An 18,056-nucleotide genomic window follows, 5' to 3' on the forward strand; every position below is an offset into this window, starting at 1 on the left:
GGATATGTATGATGGGTATGTAGGCACGGGACTATGGGATGGAGGATATTTATGATGGGTATATGGGCATGCGACTATGAGATGAAGGATGTATGATGGGTATATAGGCACTCGACTATGGGATGGAGGATATGTATGACGGGTATATGGGCACGGGACTATGGGACAGAGGATATGTATGATGGGTATATAGGCACGGGCCTATGGGATGGAGGATATGTATGATGGCAATATGGGCATGGGACTATGGGATGGAGGATATGTATGATGGGTATATGGGCAAGGGCCTATGGGATCGTAGATATGTATGATGGGTATATGGGCACGGGACTATGGGATGGAGGATGTGTGATGGGTATATGGGAACTGGACTATGGGATGGAGGATATGCATGACGGGTATATGGGCATGGGACTATGAGATGAAGGATGTATGATGGATATATGGGCACTCGACTATGGGATGGAGGATATGCATGACGGGTATATGGGCATGGGACTATGAGATGAAGGATGTATGATGGATATATGGGCACTCGACTATGGGATGGAGGATATGTATGATGGGTATATGGGCACGGGCCTATGGGGTCGTTGATATGTATGATGGGCATATGGGCACGGGACTATGGGATGGAGGATGATTATAATTTGCTATAACTAACCACAGTTAGTTACTATGCCCGGGCAGTGCCGGACTCTTCAGCTAGTTCATTATAAGACACGCTATAGCATTATCTCCTGCCGCCATCCTATCTCCCTCCCCTCCATCATGCTCTTCCCCACTAGAGTTTTAAAAAATAACTCACCCCTCCAGATGATCCGCCATCATTTCCTTTTTCTGCTAGCGAGGCACTTTCTAAATGATGCAGGCAGCATGCTGACTTCATAGCGATACATGCACCTGAGCCATAGAGAAAGTGTCAGACAGGATGCTGATAACAGCTTCTCACAACTGTTGCTATCTGCTGTAAGCAACGGGGCTGCAAGACAGTCCTTGTCTAATGCACCACCAAAATGACGGCAATCTGACCATGGACTCCCCTCCAAAGCCCCAAATATCCTTATCGTAAGCCACCCCTAAACAGCTGGCATGGGTCCCTTTCACCTCTTGGCCCTTGTGAAGCTTCATTGGCTGTAACGGTGATTTGTCCGCCCTTAGGCAAACACATAAAAGAGACTTTAAAAAGGTGCAAATTATCAAAAAAATATGGCTCAAGTAAAAGCTAGACTAAGGCTTGTTTCACACTAGTGTATGGAAGAGCTGCGGAGGGATGTGGACTTCCTCCGTGAAGCTCCGCCCACTGCCGCACCGTCTCCGTTCAGCTTCACCTACGTCGACATGCGGCCTGGGTACCCTATCTTTAGCATTGGGCACGCAGGCCATGCTGATGTATGTGGATGTCTCCGCATGCGTCGTTTTGACGGTGCAGCGACTTGCAACAAGCGCAACATGTTGGATTTTGTTGCGGTCGCCACACCGTCAAAGCGATGTATGAACGGAGGAGGCACGGCAGTGGGTGGAGCTTCACGGAGGAAGTCCGCATCCCTCCGCAGCTCTGCCATGCGCTAGTGTGAAACTAGCCATTATTACATACTAATACTTTAGTGCATGCATTATTCCGCTCCCTCTTGATAACATTAAGCCAAAAATGCACCAGATCGACATGTGGTCATAGAGAACTTTGGAACTTCTCCGTAACACATTGGTCCCAGCCGTTCATTTGCAAACATCTGTCCTTCCGGTTTTCCAAATATTCTGGAGCAAAAGCTAAAAAAGAAAAAAAACATTATTTTTTTTACTCCTGTGACCAAAGTGCAGTTGTGACTTTGCCGTATCATTTGTATATTTTTTATTTGTTCAGTGTATTTGTCCCCGAACGCTGCTAAGAAAAGTTCTAATTTCGTCCGTAATAGATTAAATAATTTACATGCGCTGAATTTTTTTTTTTTCTTCCTACTAATAACAAAAGTCTACCTGGGGAAAGGCTCGGACCATCTGTGTAGCTGCGCTATGAAACCATGCATATTGAACTGTCGACCATGCAGCTTTATGTTGGAAATTAATAATACAATAAAAGACTAAAGGGATTTATAAAAGAAAATAAAAAGTTAAAAAAAAAAAAATGTTGTGGCGTAAAAGCTATTTAAATTATATTAAATTCCCTTTCCGGTCATTTATGTATTATTAATCTTGTTTATGCATTTTATTTTTTAAAACATGTAAGACCGAGGGGCGCAAATAGATCTGTCGGCGGGCAGTAGAAAACAGCGCTGGTTAGTAACGCATGCCCAAACGGTAATGTAAATTCCATCGCCGGTGCCATTAAAAAATTTAAAGTAAATAAATAAAAATAAATGATACATATTTGGCAAAGAGAACGGATTTCATCATAAATCCTTCCACAATAATTGCGTGCGCAGAAGCTTCTCTGCATTGAGATGCAAATACGGTGAAAATGAATTTGCAGCTTTTTTTTTCTCGCGGCATTCTTCGGTCTATTCAAGCAGCTTTTTGTACATCTGTAAATGCAGGAAACTACGTTGTCTTCTTTTGTGTTAAAGCCTCAGTTGCTTTTTTTTTTTTTTTTTTGGAACATCTTAGAAAATGCTTCTGCAGTGAAAGCAGGCGTCGGCGTGTCCGCGGCACAGATTTGCATAGGATACGTAAAGATACAATGGTAGAATATCATGACCTATTTTACAGAAAAGTTCAGGGCTGTGAGAATTCACTTTCGTAAAGATAATTACCCTTCCTGGCATTGACGTATTCTACAGAGCCTTTAAGAGATTGTATTCATTTAAATAGGGGACAGCCCCAGCGACGCTCGTCATACAATTTCACTAAGCTAATTAACCTTAAGCATTTTTTCCACTGGAGATGATTTATACAAATACAGAATGAAATAACATGCCTATATTCAATGTAATACTTCATGGAAACTATTTTCTTTTTTCACTTGCAATGCTAAACTTGACCATCGGGTGTGCTGTTGGGGTTAAGCACACCTTATTTATTATTACTTCCATTATAATATTTATTTTTTCACTTATTTTTTTATTAATCAACAATATATTTAAATCTGTCATACCTTATATGTACTTTCTCTTTTCCAGCCTGACTAGTGAATGGAAGACAGATGATAGAAAACTTGATCGGAGGACAGAGAGCAGTGAAAGAGGTAAAATGAGGGTAAAGGAGGACTGACAGCAGTGCAACTGGTAAATGGAGGGTAGAAGAGGACTGACCGCAGTGCAACAGGTAAAGGAGGACTGACTGCAGTGCAACAGGTAAACAGAGGGTAAAGAAGGACTGACAGCAATGCAACAGATAAACGGAGAGTAAAGGAGGACTGACAGCAGTGCAGCAGGTAAGAGGAGGGCAAAGGAGGACTGACAGCAGTGCAACAGATAAACAGAGGGTAAAGAAGGACTGACAGCAGTGCAACAGGTAAAACATGGAGGTGGGTAAAGGAGGAATGTCAGCAGTGCAACAGGTAAAAGGAGGGTAAAGGAGGACTGACAGCAGTGCAACAGGTAAACAGAGGGTAAAGAAGGACTGACAGCAATGCAACAGATAAACGGAGAGTAAAGGAGGACTGACAGCAGTGCAGCAGGTAAGAGGAGGGCAAAGGAGGACTGACAGCAGTGCAACAGATAAACAGAGGGTAAAGAAGGACTGACAGCAGTGCAACAGGTAAAACATGGAGGTGGGTAAAGGAGGAATGTCAGCAGTGCAACAGGTAAAAGGAGGGTAAAGGAGGACTGACAGCAGTGCAACAGGTAAACGGAGGGTAAAGGAGGACTGACAGCAGTCCATCAGGTAAAAGAAGGGTAAAGGAGGACTGACAGCAGTGCAACAGGTAAATGGAGGGTAAAGGAGGACTGACAGCAGTCCATCAGGTAAAAGGAGGGTAAAGGAGGACTGACAGCAGTGAAAGAGGTAAATGGAGGGTAAATGAGGACTGACAGCAGTACAACAGGTAAATGGAGGGTAAAGGAGGACTGACAGCAGTGCATCAGGTAAAAGGAGGGTAAAGGGGGACTGACAGCCCTGGAACAGGTAAAAGGAGGGTAAAGGGTGGCTATCAGGGGGGCTGACAGCACTGGAACAGGTAAAAGGAGGGTATAGGAGGACTGACAGGAGTGCAACAGGTAAAAGGAGGGTAAAGGAGGACTGACAGCAGAGAAAGAGGTAAAAGGAGGGTAAAGGAGGACTGACAGCAGTGCAACAGGTAAAAGGAGAGTAAAGGGGGATTGACAGCACTGGAACAGGTAAAAGGAATGTATAGGAGGACTGACAGGAGTGCAACAGGTAACTAGATGTGTATTTCCTGAAGGAAGTACAGATAGTGGTTTGAAATGGTGCCCGAGCTGCCCCTTTAAGAGAGACTTGCCTGCTGCCCCTGCAAGACTTTCAACTTCGTATCCATTTTAACTGTGGGTGCCTCTCAGGGGCCACTTTGGCCTCAGGGTCCAATTTTGTGGGTGGGGCCCCCCAGGGCCCGATTTTGTGGGTGGGGCCCCTCAGGGTCCAGTTTTGTGGCCGGGGCCCCTCAGGGTCTGATTTGGTGGGTGGGGCCCATCAGGGTCCGATTTGGTGGCCGGGGCCCCTCAGGGTCTGATTTGGTGGGCAGGGCCCCTCATGGTCTGATTTGGTGGGTGGGGCCCCTCAGGGTTCGAATTGGTGGGCTGGGCCCCTCAGGGTCTGATTTGGTGGGCGGAGCTCATCTGGGTCCAATTTGGTGGGTGGGGCTACTCTGGGTCCAATTTTGTGGCTGGGGCCCCTCAGGGTCCGATTTTGTGGGCGGGGCCACACTGGGTCCAATTTTGTGGGCGGGGCCACACCGGGTCCGATTTGGTGGGCGGGGCCACACGGGGTCCGATTTGGTGGGTGGGCCCACACTGGGTCTTGTTTGGTGGGCGGGGCCACACGGGGTCCGATTTGGTGGGCGGGGCCACACTGGGTCTGGTTTGGTGGGCGGGGCCACTCTGAGTCCGATTTGGAGGAAAGGGTGGCTCAGCCTCCGATTTGTAGGCCAGGGTCGATCAGCCTCCAATTTGGAGCCTGGGGTCACTCAGCTTTCGATTTGGCACGCCGGCCCTTTAAGACTCATTTTGGTGCGTTGGCCCTTTAAGAATCACTTAGGTGCGTCGGCCGTTTAAGATCAAGTTTGGCGCACTGGGCATCTGAATCCACTTTGGCGCATATTCTCTCTCAGGGGCATGCGTCATGTGATGAAGCTAGATTTGCATTAGTGCTGTGGGTTTCGCTTTAAGAGCTGAAATTATCTGCCAGAAACTCTGTCCTGGAGAGGTCAAGTGAAGTTCATAGGCGTTGACATAGTAACTGGGTGTGCCTGCGCATATCAATGAGCTTAACTGCTATTTCAATCGCCTCAGCACTGTGGCAACATTTTCCCATTGAAAAGCATTGAGGAAAAAATTTTTTCAAACGCAAATTGCGCAAAAACTACAAATCCGATTGACACGAAAAATACTTAGCACACCTCTCGTGGACGCTGGCTTCGAAACGACACCTCAACGGAGTCTGCTCATGTAGTGGTTCAGGCCCCATTAATTGCGGAAAATCGACTGAATAATAATAATACTAGATGTGTATTTCCTGAAGGAAGTACAGATAGTGGTTTGAAATGGTGCCCGGGCTGCCCCTTTAAGAGAGACTTGCCTGCTGCCCCTGCAAGACTTTCAACTCAGGATCCGTTTTAACTGTGGGTGCCTCTCAGGGGCCACTTTGGCCTCAGGGTCCGATTTTGTGGGTGGGGCACCTCAGGGTCTGATTTGGTGGCCGGGGCCCCTCAGGGGCTGCTTTGGTGGGTGGGGCCCTCAGGGTCCGATTTTGTGGGTGGGGCCCCTCAGGGTCCGATTTGGTGGCCGGGGCCCATAAGAGGCTGATTTGGTGGGTGGGGCCCTCAGGGTCCGATTTTGTGGCCGGGGCCCCTCAGGGTCCGATTTTGTGGCCGGGGCACCTCAGGGTCCGATTTGGTGGGTGGGGCTCCTCAGGGTCCGAATTTGTGGTTGGGGCCCCTCAGGGTCTGATTTTGTGGGTGGGGCCCTCAGGGTCCGATTTGGTGGGCGGGGCCCCTCAGGGTCCAATTTGGTGGGCGGGGCCCCTCAGGGTCCAATTTGGTAGGCAGGGCCCCTCAGGGTCCGATTTGGAGGGCAAGGTGGCTCAGCCTCCGATTTGGAGCCTGGGGTCACTCAGCTTTCGGTTTGGCGCACCGGCCCTTTAAGACTCATTTCGGTGCGCCGGCCCTTTAAGAATCAATTTGGCGCGTCGGTCCTTTAAGAGCCAGTTTGGCGCACTGGGCTTCTAAATCCACTTTGGCGCACATTCTCTCTCAGGGGCATGCGTCATGTGATGAAGCTAGATTTGCATTTATGCTGTGGGTTTCGCTTTAAGAGCTGAAATTATCTGCCAGAAACTCTGTCCTGGAGAGGTCATGTGACGTTCATAGGCGTTGGCATAGTAACTGGGTGAGCCTGCGCATATCAATGAGCTTAACTGCCACCTCACCCGACAACCCCATGTTTTCCCTAAGGCAACATTTTCCCATTGAAATGCATTGAGGAAAATGTTTTTTCAAACGCAAATTGCGCAAAAACTCCAAATCCGATCGACGCGAAAAATACTTAGCACACCACTCGTGGACGCTGGCTTCGAAACAAGGCCTCAACGGAGTCTGTGCGTGTAGCGGTTCGGGCCGCATTAATTGCGGAAATCAACTGAATAGTAATAATAATACTAGATGTGTATTTCCTGAAGGAAGTACAGATAGTGGTTTGAAATGGTGCCCGAGCTGCCCCTTTAAGAGAGACTTGCCTGCTGCCCCTGCAAGACTTTCAACTTCGTATCCATTTTAACTGTGGGTGCCTCTCAGGGGCCACTTTGGCCTCAGGGTCCAATTTTGTGGGTGGGGCCCCCAGGGCCCGATTTTGTGGGTGGGGCCCCTCAGGGTCCAGTTTTGTGGCCGGGGCCCCTCAGGGTCTGATTTGGTGGGTGGGGCCCATCAGGGTCCGATTTGGTGGCCGGGGCCCCTCAGGGTCTGATTTGGTGGGCAGGGCCCCTCATGGTCTGATTTGGTGGGTGGGGCCCCTCAGGGTTCGAATTGGTGGGCTGGGCCCCTCAGGGTCTGATTTGGTGGGCGGAGCTCATCTGGGTCCAATTTGGTGGGTGGGGCTACTCTGGGTCCAATTTTGTGGCTGGGGCCCCTCAGGGTCCGATTTTGTGGGCGGGGCCACACTGGGTCCAATTTTGTGGGCGGGGCCACACCGGGTCCGATTTGGTGGGCGGGGCCACACGGGGTCCGATTTGGTGGGTGGGCCCACACTGGGTCTTGTTTGGTGGGCGGGGCCACACGGGGTCCGATTTGGTGGGCGGGGCCACACTGGGTCTGGTTTGGTGGGCGGGGCCACTCTGAGTCCGATTTGGAGGAAAGGGTGGCTCAGCCTCCGATTTGTAGGCCAGGGTCGATCAGCCTCCAATTTGGAGCCTGGGGTCACTCAGCTTTCGATTTGGCACGCCGGCCCTTTAAGACTCATTTTGGTGCGTTGGCCCTTTAAGAATCACTTAGGTGCGTCGGCCGTTTAAGATCAAGTTTGGCGCACTGGGCATCTGAATCCACTTTGGCGCATATTCTCTCTCAGGGGCATGCGTCATGTGATGAAGCTAGATTTGCATTAGTGCTGTGGGTTTCGCTTTAAGAGCTGAAATTATCTGCCAGAAACTCTGTCCTGGAGAGGTCAAGTGAAGTTCATAGGCGTTGACATAGTAACTGGGTGTGCCTGCGCATATCAATGAGCTTAACTGCTATTTCAATCGCCTCAGCACTGTGGCAACATTTTCCCATTGAAAAGCATTGAGGAAAAAAATTTTTCAAACGCAAATTGCGCAAAAACTACAAATCCGATTGACACGAAAAATACTTAGCACACCTCTCGTGGACGCTGGCTTCGAAACGACACCTCAACGGAGTCTGCTCATGTAGTGGTTCAGGCCCCATTAATTGCGGAAAATCGACTGAATAATAATAATAATACTAGATGTGTATTTCCTGAAGGAAGTACAGATAGTGGTTTGAAATGGTGCCCGGGCTGCCCCTTTAAGAGAGACTTGCCTGCTGCCCCTGCAAGACTTTCAACTCAGGATCCGTTTTAACTGTGGGTGCCTCTCAGGGGCCACTTTGGCCTCAGGGTCCGATTTTGTGGGTGGGGCACCTCAGGGTCTGATTTGGTGGCCGGGGCCCCTCAGGGGCTGCTTTGGTGGGTGGGGCCCTCAGGGTCCGATTTTGTGGGTGGGGCCCCTCAGGGTCCGATTTGGTGGCCGGGGCCCATAAGAGGCTGATTTGGTGGGTGGGGCCCTCAGGGTCCGATTTTGTGGCCGGGGCCCCTCAGGGTCCGATTTTGTGGCCGGGGCACCTCAGGGTCCGATTTGGTGGGTGGGGCCCCTCAAGGTCCGATATTGTGGCCGGGACCCCTCAGGGTCCGATATTGTGGCTGGGGCCCCTCAGGGTCCGATATTGTGGCCGGGGCCCCTCAGGGTCCAATTTTGTGGTCGGGTCCCCTCAGGGTCCGATTTGGTGGCTGGGGCCCCTTAGGGTCCGATTTGGTGGGTGGGGCTCCTCAGGGTCCGAATTTGTGGTTGGGGCCCCTCAGGGTCTGATTTTGTGGGTGGGGCCCTCAGGGTCCGATTTGGTGGGCGGGGCCCCTCAGGGTCCAATTTGGTGGGCGGGGCCCCTCAGGGTCCAATTTGGTAGGCAGGGCCCCTCAGGGTCCAATTTGGAGGGCAAGGTGGCTCAGCCTCCGATTTGGAGCCTGGGGTCACTCAGCTTTCGGTTTGGCGCACCGGCCCTTTAAGACTCATTTCGGTGCGCCGGCCCTTTAAGAATCAATTTGGCGCGTCGGTCCTTTAAGAGCCAGTTTGGCGCACTGGGCTTCTAAATCCACTTTGGCGCACATTCTCTCTCAGGGGCATGCGTCATGTGATGAAGCTAGATTTGCATTTATGCTGTGGGTTTCGCTTTAAGAGCTGAAATTATCTGCCAGAAACTCTGTCCTGGAGAGGTCATGTGACGTTCATAGGCGTTGGCATAGTAACTGGGTGAGCCTGCGCATATCAATGAGCTTAACTGCCACCTCACCCGACAACCCCATGTTTTCCCTAAGGCAACATTTTCCCATTGAAATGCATTGAGGAAAATGTTTTTTCAAACGCAAATTGCGCAAAAACTCCAAATCCGATAGACGCGAAAAATACTTAGCACACCACTCGTGGACGCTGGCTTCGAAACAAGGCCTCAACGGAGTCTGTGCGTGTAGCGGTTCGGGCCGCATTAATTGCGGAAATCAACTGAATAGTAATAATAATACTAGATGTGTATTTCCTGAAGGAAGTACAGATAGTGGTTTGAAATGGTGCCCGGGCTGCCCCTTTAAGAGAGACTTGCCTGCTGTCCCTGCAAGACTTTCAACTCAGGATCCGTTTTAACTGTATGTGCCTCTCAGGGGCCACTTTGGTCTCAGGGTCTGATTTGGTAGGTGGGGCCCCTAAGGATCTGATTCCTTGGCCTGGGCTCCTCAGGGCTTGAATTGTTGGCTGGGATCCCTCAGGCTCCTATTTTGTGGGTGTGGCCCCTCAGGGTCCGATTTTGTGGGTGTGGCCTGTCAGGGTCTGATTTTGCAGGTGTGGCCCCTCTGGGTCCGATTTTGTGGGTGGGCCCCTCAGGGTCCAATTTTTTGAGTGGGGCCCCTCGGTCCAATTCTGTGGCCGGGGCCCCTCAGGGTCTGATTCTGTGACCGGATCCCCTCAGGGTCCGATTTTGTGGGTGGGGACCCTCAGGGTCCGATTTTGTGGCTGGGGCCCCTCAGGGTCCAATTTTGTGGGTGGGGCCCTTCAGGGCCCGATTTTGTGGCCGGGGCTCCTCAGGGTCCGATTTTGTGGTTGGGGCCCCTCAGGTTCCGATTTTGTAGGTGGGGCCACTCTTTGTCTGATTTGGTAGGTGGGGCCCCTCAGGGTCTGAATTTCTGGCCGGGGCCCCTCAGGGTCCGATTTTGTGGGTTGGGCCCCTCAGGGTCCGATTTTGTGGGTTGGGCCCCTCAGGGTCCGATTTTGTGGTTGGGACCCCTCAGGGTCCGATTTTGTGGCCGGGGCCCCTCAGGGTCCGATTTTGTGGCCGAGGCCCCTCAAGGTCCGATTTTGTGACCGGGGCCCATCAGGGTCCGATTTTGTGGCCGAGGCCCCTCAGGGTCTGATTTTGTTGGGGCCCCTCAGGGTCTGATTTTGTGGCCGGGGCCCCTCGGTCCGATTTTGTGGGTGGGGCCACTTAGGGTCTGATATTGTGGGTGGAGTCCCTCTGTGTCCAATTTGGTGGGCGGGACCACTCGGGGGCCGATTTGGTGGGCGGGGCCACTCGGGGCCGATTTGGTGGGCGGGGCCACTCAGGGCCGATTTGGTGGGCGGGGCCACTCGGGGGCCGATTTGGTGGGTGGGGCCTCTCAGGGTTCGATTTGGTGGACGAGGCTACTCTGGGTCCGATTTGCTGGGCGGGGCCACTCTGGGTCTGATTTGGTGAGCGGAGCCCTTTAACAATCACTTTGGCGCGTCAGCCATTTAAGAGCTAGTTTGGCTCACTGGGCTTCTTCTAAATCCACTTTGGCGCACATTCTCTCTCAGGGGCATGTGTCATGTGATGAAGCTAGATTTGCATTTGTGCTGTGGGTTTCGCTTTAAGAGCTGATATTATGTGCCAGAAGCTCTGTCCTGGGGGCGTCATGTGACGTTCGTAGGCGTTGACATAGTAAATGGGTGTGCCTGCGCATATCAATGAGCTTTACTGCCATTTGAATTGCCTCAGGGCACATTTTAAGTTGCCCATTGAAAAGCATTGGAGACAGTGCATTCCAATTATAGGAAAAAAAAATTTCAAACGCAAATTGCGCAAAAACTACAAATCCGATCGACACGAAAAATACTTAGCACACCTCTCGTGGACGCTGGCTTCGAAACGACACCTCAACGAAGTCTGTGCGTGTAGCGGTTTGGGCCGCATTAATTGCGGAAATCAACTGAAAAAAAAGAAAAAGTTAGCAGCGTTCGGATTACAACATTAATACTAGATGTGTATTTCCTGAAGGAAGTACAGATAGTGGTTTGAAATGGTGCCTGGGCTGCCCCTTTAAGAGAGACTTGCCTGCTGCCCCTGCAAGACTTTCAACTCAGGATCCGTTTTAACTGTGGGTGCCTCTCAGGGGCCACTTTGGCCTCAGGGTCCGATTTCATGGGTGGGACCCCTCAGTGCCTGATTTTGTGGGTGGGGCCCCTCTGGGTCCGATTTTGTGGGTGGGACCACTCAGGGTCCGATTTGGTGGGTGGGGCCACTCAGGGTCCGATTTGGTGGGCGGGGCCACTCAGGGTCCGATTTGGTGGGCGGGGCCCCTCAGAGTTCAATTTGGTCAGCGGGGCCCCTCAGGGTCCGATTTTGTGGGTGGGGCCCCACAGTGTCCGATTTTGTGGTTGGGGCCTTTCAGAATCCGATTTAGTGGGCGGGGCCCTTCAGAATCCGATTTGGTGGGCGGGGCCCTTCAGGGTTCAATTTGGTGGGCGGGGCCCTTCAGGGTCCAATTTGGTGGGCGGGGCCCTTCAGGGTCCAATTTGGTGGGCGGGGCCCTTCAGGGTCCAATTTGGTGGGCGGGGACACTCTGAGTCTGATTTAGTGGGTGGGGCCCCTCAGGGTCTGATTTGGTGGGCTGTGCCACTCTGGGTCCGTTTTGGTGGGCGGGGCCACTCAGGGTCTGATTTTTTTAGCGGGGCCACGCTGGGTCCGATTTGGAGGCCAGGGTGGATCAGCCTCCGATTTGGAGGTCGGGTGGCTCAGCCTTCGATTTGGAGCCTGGGGTCACTCAGCTTTCGATTTGGCGCGCCGGCCCTTTAAGACTCATTTCGGTGCACCGGCCCTTTAAGAATCACTTTGGCGCGTCGGCCCTTTAAGAGCCAGTTTGGCTCACTGGGCTTCTAAATCCACTTTGGCGCACATTCTCTCTCAGTAGCATGCGTCATGTGGTGAAGCTAGATTTGCATTTATGCTGTTGGTTTCACTTTCAGAGCTGAAATTATCTGCCAGAAACGCTGTCCTAGAGAGGTCATGTGAAGTTCGTAGGCGTTGGCATAGTAACTGGGTGAGCCTGCGCATATCAATGAGCTTAACTGCCACCTCACCCGACAACCCCATGTTTTCCCTAAGGCAACATTTTCCCATTGAAATGCATTGAGGGAAATGTTTTTTCAAATGCAAATTGCGCAAAAACTCCAAATCCGATCTACATGAAAAATACTTAGCACACCACTCGTGGACGCTGGCTTCGAAACGAGGCCTCAACGGTGTCTGTGCGTGTAGCGGTTCGGGCCGCATTAATTGCGGAAATCAACTGAATAGTAATAATAATACTAGATGTGTATTTCCTGAAGGAAGTACAGATAGTGGTTTGAAATGGTGCCTGGGCTGCCCCTTTAAGAGAGACTTGCCTGCTGCCCCTGCAAGACTTTCAACTCAGGATCTGTTTTAAATGTGGGTGCCTCTCAGGGGCCACTTTGGCCTCAGGGTCTGATTTGGTGGGTGGGGCCCCTCAGGATCTGATTCGGTGGCCTGGGCTAATAAGGATTTGAATTAGTGGCCGGGATTCCTCAGGGTCCAATTTTGTGGGTGGGGCCCCTCAGGGTCCGATTTTGTGGGTGGGTCCCCTCAGGGTCCGATTTTGTGGGTGGGGCTCCTCAGGGTCCGATTTTGTGGGTGGGGCCCCTCATGGCTGATTTTGTGGGTGGGGCCCCTCAGGGTACGATTTTGTGGGTGGGGCCCCTCAGGGTCCGATTTTATGGCCGGGGCCCCTCAGGGTCTGATTTTATGGCCGGGGCCCCTCAGGGTCTGATTTTGTGGGTGGCACCCCTCAGGGTCCAATTTTGTGGCCGGGACCCCTCAGGGTCCGATTTTGTGGTCTGGGCCCCTCAGGGTCCGATTTTGTGGCCGGGGCCCCTCAGGGTCCGATTTTGTGGCCGGGGCCCCTCAGGGCCCGATTTTGTGGCTGGGGCCGCTCAGGGTCCGATTTTGTTGGTTGGGCCCCTCAGGGTCCGATTTTGAGGGTGGGGCCCCTCAGGGTCCGATTTGGTTGGCGGGGCCCCTCAGGGTCCGATTTTGTGGGTGGGGCCCCTCAGGGTCCGATTTTGTGGCTGGGGCCCCTCAGGGTTCGATTTGGTGGTTGGGGCCCCTCAGGGTCCGATTTTGTGGCCAGGGTCTCTCGGTGTCCGATTTTGTGGCTGGGGCCCCTCAGGGTCTGGATTTGTGGGTGGGGCCCCTTAGGGTCCGATTTTGTGGGTGGGGCCCCTCAGGGTCCGATTTTGTGGCTGGGGACCCTCAGGGTCTGATTTTGTGGCTGTGGCCCCTCAGGGTCTGATTTTGAGGGTGGGGCCCCTCAGGGTCTAATTTGGTGGGCGGGGCCCCTCAGGGTCCGATTTTGTGGGTGGGGCCCCTCAGGGTCCGATTTTGTGAGTGGGGCCCCTCAGGGTCCGATGTTGTGGCCGGGGCCCCTCAGGGTCTGATTTTGTGGCCGGATCCCCTCAGGGTCCGATTTTGTGGGTGGGGCCCCTCAGGGTCCGATTTTGTGGGTGCGGCCCCTCAGGGTCCAATTTGGTGGGTGGGGCCACTCTGGGTCTGATTTGGTGGGCTGGGCCACTCTGGGTCCGATTTGGTGGGCGGGGCCACCCTGGGTCCAATTTGGATGCCAGGGTGGCTCAGCCTCCTTTTTGTAGGCCAGGGTCTATCAGCCTCTGATTTGGAGCCTTGGGTCACTCAGCTTTCGATTTGGCGCGCCGGCCCTTTAAGACTCATTTTAGTGCGCCGGCTCTTTAAGAATCACTTTGGCGCGTCGGCCCTTTAAGAGCCAGGGTGACTCACTGGGCTTCTAAATACACTTTGGCGCACATTCTCTCTCAGGGGCATACGTCATGTGATGAAGCTAGATTTGCATTTGTTCTGTGGGTTTTGCTTTAAGAGCTGATATTATATGGCAGAAACTCTGTCTTGGAGATGTCATGTGACGTTCGTAGGCGTTGGCATAGTAACTGGGTCTGCCTGCGCATATCAATGAGCTCAACTGCCATTTCAATCGCCTCAGGGCACGTTTTGTCTATAGCAAAATTTCCCCATTCAAATGCATTTTCAAACGCAAATTGCGCAAAAACTACAAATCCGATCGACACGAAAAATACTTAGCACACCTCTCGTGGACGCTGGCTTCGAAACGACACCTCAACGGAGTCTGTGCGTGTAGCGGTTCGAGCTGTATTAATTGCGGAAATCAACTTAATAATAATAAGAAGAAGAAGAAGAATAAGTTAGCAGCGTTCGGATTACAATATAGTGGTTTTTTCAAACCACTATAAAAAGAGGGTAAAGGAGGACCGACAGAAGTGCAAAAGGTAAAAGAAGAGTAAAGGAGGACTGACAGCAGTGGAAGAGGTAAAAGGAGGGAAAAGAAGGACTGACAGCAATGGAACAGGTAAAAGGAGGGTAAAGGAGGACTGACAGCAATAACAAAGGTAAAAGGAGAGTAAAGGAGGACTGACAGCAGTGGAAGAGGTAAAAGGAGGGAAAAGAAGGACTGACAGCAATGGAACAGGTAAAAGGAGGGTAAAGGAGGACTGACAGCACTGGAACAGGCAAAAAGAGGATACAGGAGGACTGACAGCAATAACAAAGGTAAAAGGAGAGTAAAGGAGGACTGACAGCAGTGGAAGAGGTAAAAGGAGGGAAAAGAAGGACTGACAGCAATGGAACAGGTAAAAGGAGGGTAAAGGAGGACTGACAGCACTGGAACAGGCAAAAAGAGGATACAGGAGGACTGACAGCAATAACAAAGGTAAAAGGAGAGTAAAGGAGGACTGACAGCAGTGGACAGGTAAAAGGAGAGCAAAAGAGGATGACAGCAGTGGAACACATAAAAGGAGGGCAAAGGAAGACTGACAGCAGTGCAAAAGGTAAAAGGAGGATAAAGAAGGACTGACAGCATTGGAACAGGTATAAGGAGGGTATAAAAGGACTGACCCCAGTGGAGCAAGAAAAAGGAGGGTAAAGGAGGACAGACAGCATTGGAATGGTTAAATGAGGGCAAAGGAGCGGTGAATGTAAAATTTATTTTAACTCCTTCCAGGGCAAATTTATCACCATGAATGGATCAAATGTTCCCAAATCCAATTTCACTAGATTTTCTCAACTCTAATGTTTTCTTTTTAAGTTGATGGGTAGTTTGAGGGTCCATGGACCCCTGGGAACCTTTAGCTTCAGTAGGTTGCCCAAATAGTCCATAATATAATTTAATCCTACTCAGAAGGTTTCAGAGCGTTTTACATTTAGTTTAGATCCTGCAGGTTGGGAGAGGAGATATACATAAAGCTGAAAAATGGAGAAGTCACTTTTCACAATTAGAAATATTACAGAGTTTAATTTATGCAGATGTACAAAGCAAATTAGGAAGGAAGGAAGGAAAGAAGGCAGTGATAGTCATAAATACACAGACGTGAGAGTCAAAGCTTAGATAGATATATCTGTACTCAATCCACTCTATATAAGCCAAGATATATGTAAACACTGAAAACATGAAATCTAAACTGTGTTACTACTCAGTAAGGTGTACTTACAAAAAATGAAGGAACTTAGCTCATAAATTGGCCAATTTATGTACGCCCATCAACCAGGGCAAGGTGACTTCCCTCTTATTTATTTTACTAATTTATATAGCGCCATGAATTCCACAGCGCTTTACAGACATTATCATCACTGTCCCTGATGGGGCTCACAATCTAAATTCCCTATCAGTATGTCTTTGGAATGTGGGAGGAAACCGGAGAACCCGGAGGAAACTCACGCAAACACGGGGAGAACATACAAACTCCTTGCAGATGTTGTCCTTGGTGGGATATGAACCCAGGACCCCAATGCTGCAAAGCAACAGTGCTATTCACTGAGCCACCGTGCTGCCCTATCCTGTTGTACATGCCACTCTTGGGTTATGAGCATACAGTTAAATGGACAAACCTTTGTCTCCCAGACTATGAGCCTTCAATGTAAATGGGCAAGTAAAACTGATTAATATTGGCCTGGGAGAGACATGTTTGTCCATTTAACTGTAAGCTCATAGTCCAAGAGTGGCCTGTACAATAGGATAGGACCCATCAGAGGGAAGTCACCTTGCCCTGGTTGATGGGCATACATGAATTGGCCAATTTATGAGCCAAGAACTAGAGATGAGCGAATAGCTTCGAATAACCCCTTATCTGAATAGCTATAGTGTTTACCGAATAGCTGCTTCGGGAACTCGGATATCTGGAGCGCTCCTGATGATCAGCTGTTCGGCGCCGCAGCTGCATGTGTCGCAGCTGTGTGACAGTCACGACACATGCATGGAGAGCCTGGGTGTTGTGACTGTCACACAGCGGCGACACATGCAGCTGTGGTGCCAAACAGCTGATCATTGGGAGCGCTCCAGGTATCCGGGTTCACGATGCAGCTTTTCGGAAGCTATTTGGTCATCCCTACTGAGAACCTTCATTTTTTGAGTAGTAAAATAGTTTTGATGTCATTTTTTCAGTGTTTAGATGTATCTTAGCTCATACAGAGCTTTTTATAGATATATAGGTAGATAATATACATACAAGATACATTTTGAAGTTTTATTTCTGATAAAATGAACATTCTGTAGTCCCCATCCCTTCTCTTATAGAAACATTTATGCCCCCCTCGCATTTATTTTCCATCAGTGATTCTCCGCATGGCATTGAGGTCAGTGGTTTGGCGTTGTGCAACATCTTGATTCAATACCGCTTGCCTGCAGCAATATGGCATAGAAGTAAATGGAATGCATCTGTTGCAAACGAAAGCAATATTTACAGCGAAAGCCATTTATCTAACTCGGAGAAAAACAAACAATCTGATGAGAAATTTACTAAAACGTTTCCTTAAAAGCAAATAAAATTATTTGCAGATTCAACAGATTCCTCTGAAAATGGATGCGTTACCAATACCCATTGACCTTGTTTTCTGCAAATACAGACTCAGATATGAGAGAAGTAAGAATTTTTTAGTCTTTTTTTTCTTTCTCGTCATCAGATCACATTTCAATCACCGGAATAGTGGAGCATGATCATTCCTCCTAAGGGGGAAATTAATGCTCACAAGGTGCACCAGTTATTTCTTGCGGATGATTGGATTTCTCCGATATGTAATAATCATATAATATTACAGCCTCTTTATTAACTATTCTTTGGCCTAACGTCATCCCCTTCGCCAGGAATCCACTTCTTGCATACAATTTGGTTGATAGAGATTATTATTGCATTTTAACCTTTTAATAGCCAAAGAAGGTTCATATTGGCTTTAATTGTTGTATTTCCAGCTTGCACAATAACGAATAAAGCATCTAAGTGGTAAAACACCATTGAATCCACCATCCCCTGTGATGCAATTGATTATGTTAGGCCCACTGGGTTAGGTGGAGCATTGAAGCCCAAGGTCTGCGCGGTCATACAGGCAATGGCCTTTGGTGCAGCAAATACAGTTGTGGCCAAAAGTATTGACAACCCTGCAATTCTGTCAGATAATACTCAGTTTCTACCGGAAAATGATTGCAAACACAAATTCTTTGGTATTACTATCTTCATTTAATTTGTCTTAAATGAAAAAACACAAAAAGAATTGTCCTAAAGCCAAATTGGATATAATTCCACACCAAACATAAAAAAGAGGGTGGACAAAAGTATTGGCACTGTTCGAAAAATCATGTGATGCTTCTCTAATTTGTGTAATTAACAGCCCTGTAACTTACCTGTGGCACCTAACAGGTGTTGGCAATAACTAAATCACACTTGCAGCCAGTTGACATGGATTAAAGTTGACTCAACCTCTGTCCTGTGTCCTTGTGCGTACCACATTGAGCATGGAGAAAAGAAAGAAGACCAAAGAACTGTCTGAGGACTTGAGAAACCAAATTGTG

The sequence above is a fragment of the Dendrobates tinctorius genome, unplaced genomic scaffold (assembly GCF_039654945.1).
Source record: "Dendrobates tinctorius isolate UK_male_01 unplaced genomic scaffold, ASM3965494v1 ptg000116l, whole genome shotgun sequence".
Classification (NCBI taxonomy): domain Eukaryota; kingdom Metazoa; phylum Chordata; class Amphibia; order Anura; family Dendrobatidae; genus Dendrobates; species Dendrobates tinctorius.